The sequence below is a fragment of the Coptis chinensis genome, chromosome 3, assembly GCF_015680905.1.
Source record: "Coptis chinensis isolate HL-2020 chromosome 3, ASM1568090v1, whole genome shotgun sequence".
NCBI lineage: Eukaryota > Viridiplantae > Streptophyta > Magnoliopsida > Ranunculales > Ranunculaceae > Coptis > Coptis chinensis.
In genome coordinates, this window is record NC_141458.1 from 69,495,527 (window position 1) to 69,498,835 (window position 3,309).

General features: G+C 38.6%; 1 pseudogene; it reads right to left on the minus strand.

The window, feature by feature from the left end:
• Nucleotides 1-519: 519 nt before the first annotated feature.
• On the minus strand, nucleotides 520-2,076 carry LOC147510561 (uncharacterized; annotated as a pseudogene).
• Nucleotides 2,077-3,309: the final 1,233 nt, after the last annotated feature.

Consider the following 3,309-nt stretch of genomic DNA (forward strand, 5'->3'; position numbering starts at 1 on the left):
TTCATCTATGATCGGCATCGGAAACTTGTCCTTCACTGTCATGTCATTAAGCTTTTTATAATCTACACAAAAACACCATGTACCATCCTTCTTCTTGACTAATAACACTGGTGAAGCAAAGGGGCTGTGACTAGACTGAATTAATCCAGCTTGAAGCATTTCTGCCATTAAGGACTCAAGGACCGCCTTTTGAATGTAGGGTTGCTTATAGGGTCTCTAGTTGGTAGGTTCTGCATTGGCCTTGAGTAGAATGTGGTGGTCTAAACTTCTGGAAGGTGGAAGACTAGTTGGTTCTTGAAAAACATCCTCAAATTCCTGGATTAGGGATGTTACTGCCACTGGCATGTTTGACTCCACTTCGATGGCTGTAATAAAGAAAATTTGTCCCACCAGTGCATGGGTATTTTTCCACAAAAATTTGGATAATGCCTTTGCAATGATCATTTTAAGAGAAGCCGTTTCAGGTCCCCCTTTGAGCACTATCTTTTTACCATCTCTTTTAAAGGTTAACTGAAGTTTCTAAAGATTGATTATCACATCACCTCGTTGTTTGAGCCAATCACCATTTAGTACCATATCACAACCACCCAAAGGTAATATCCATATGTCCTCCTCGAAAGTGTGACCTTGCATGTCCCATTTTAAATGGTTGCATATAGCTTTACTAATAGTCTTCTCCCCATTAGCAACTGTGACTAACATGTGAGTTGTGGGATCTGTCTTACACCTTGCCTACCTAGCCACTTCAAAATCTAGGAAGTTGTGTGTACTCCCAGTATCTATTAGTATAGTAATAGGCCTCTTTTTTATCATACCCTGAATACGTATTGTGTTCTGGCCCACATTCCCAGTCAAGGCATGTAGAGAGATTTCCATGTCTATGTCCACTTGCTGTGTAAGTTATTCCTCTTCACTAGTAGTTTCCTCTAGTTCACTGTCATCTTCTGTTACGAGCATATACAAGTATTGAGTCTTACACTTGTGACCTAGTTTGTATGTTTCATCACAATTATAACAGAGTCCCTTCTCTCGTCTGAATTTCATTTGAGCTTGTGTGAGTCTTTTGATGGGTGGTAAGTTGGTAGGTGGTTGGTTTTGGTTGTTATTGGTGGGGTTGTTGGTGAACTTAGCAATAGGTGGAGCAGTTGGGGTGGGGTTTGTAGGAGTTGTCTGTTTATTTGGAAATAGTGGGGTGTGGAAGTAGGAAGTTGTTGTGTTTTGGAATGGTTTATGTATTTGTTTGGAGGTTTTCTTTCCTTGGGCATCTATAGCTGTCTCCTACATTCGTGCAAGGTATAAAGTATCGCTAAGGTGAGTTGGTTTAAACATTTGGACAGACACTTTTAGTTCTTCTTTCAACCCACTCAAAAAACTAAGCACAAAGTATTCCTCCGTCAACTGTTTATTCTTGGTCACCATAAGGGCTTGGAGTTCTTCAAATTGTTCAAAATACTCATCCATAGTACCCAGTTGAACGAGTTTGTTGAAACTTCCTAGATAATTTTCCTGCCCGACAGTTTCAAATCTAGCATAAATGACTTCTACTAACGCCTCCCAATCTAGTAGTGTCTTTCCTTCTTGGTAGGTAAGGAACCATGAATCTGCCTTACCCTCAAAGTACAAAGACGCTATTTGAATTTTTTGAATGTCGTCCATGGTGTGTAATTGGAAAAAATAACTACATTTCCTGGCCCAAACCCTCGGGTTGGATCCTTCAAAACGAGGGAAATCTAGTTTTGGGTTCTTTAGAAGTTTATCGGGATCCCTCTGGTTGACTTGAATATGCTGACATGAATGATAGGTGGAGTTCTCTGCCTCAATAGTGGAACTAGATGGTAGCTCCGCTGCTATTGTATTTCTAATTCCTTTTTCATCCAACCACCTAAACAGTTGTTCGAATCTGGCTTCAAACTTTTTGTCTGCAAGTTCAAATCTAGCATCCATCTTCTTCTTGATTACTTCTCTTGATTGGGTCTCTCTGATCAACATGTCATTCACTTGATTCACTAAACCTTGCATCTCGGTTAGCTGGTTTTGGGTTCCTTTGGCTAATTTCTCTACCTCTAGCAACGTCATAATCACCAGAATTGAATGTTCTTGATACCAAATTACCAATTGTAATAAACTATTGAGTTCTGAATATTAAATGAAATGGAACAGTAACTTGAAAATGAATAATAAGCAAACAATCTCTCTGATTCAAAAAGAATACAGCAAAGCCTCAATTCTTAACTATTTTCTCTTTAGCCTCCTTCTCTCATTTTCTCTGCTCTTATTACACATGACCTAAGAGATTTACTTCCCTCCTTGCCCTACACGTGTTCACATCCTAATCCTAATAGGTTTGATTATTACAATTACTAGGTTACCCTTACTAACAAAAGTAATACTTGGTCAGTCATGACACATGAGATCCCACGTACAAACGATAAAGAAACTTGCAGTAATGACAACAATTGTTTCCACGCCAATATTCATCATCAGCATAATCTATGTCGATCACAATATTCATTATCGCTCATAATCGCTTAACCCATAAACGAAAACCGATAAACAAACCTTAACCTTTATTCTACATATTCCTCGTCAAACAACCTTAAAATTATTGGAATATAATTTCTGCAACAAGAACAAACTGTGAATATAAATAAGGCTGGCTGAGGCACAAATCGAAACGCTTTCTTTAAGGTTGTTTTGCGTTTGTTCCTCTTTATACAGACAAAGCACATCAACCTCCAGGATACAACAGCCAATTATACTCTCCTTTGTTTAATGCAGATAAACCAAAAAAGAAAAGGAAGAACCACGATACTGGTCTTATGATTGCCCAAAACGTAGTTTAGAAAGTAGTTTTACAGATACTATATAGGCAACTAGCAGAGGCTTTTTTTTGTAGAGACAAGAAACGTGGAGCACTAGTAGATCCGCTTTTATAGGGAACTGCTTCAGTTTCCCTATAGGGATTGGAGTCTACTAGTCTACTACGTTTCTGTTTCCCAATCCATATCCAATTCTGTTTCCAACCCTATCAGGAAGCAGGGTTTACCAAAAAGAAGATAAGGGATCAAAGAGCCCAAGCCCAAGCCCAAGTTCACCTCTTGTTTTACTCAAAATAACACAACATAAGCTTTTTTCTATTTGCAAGGGTTTTCTCTTAATTTTGGTTACTCTCAAAATTGGGTTTCTATTCAAGACTTGGTTTTCCAAAACCCGAAACTCTTCTATACGTTATAATGTGTTATGTATGTTCGTGTTTGCTACGTATGAATCTTCTACACTGTCATAGATGGATATAGGGGCTGTACCCCT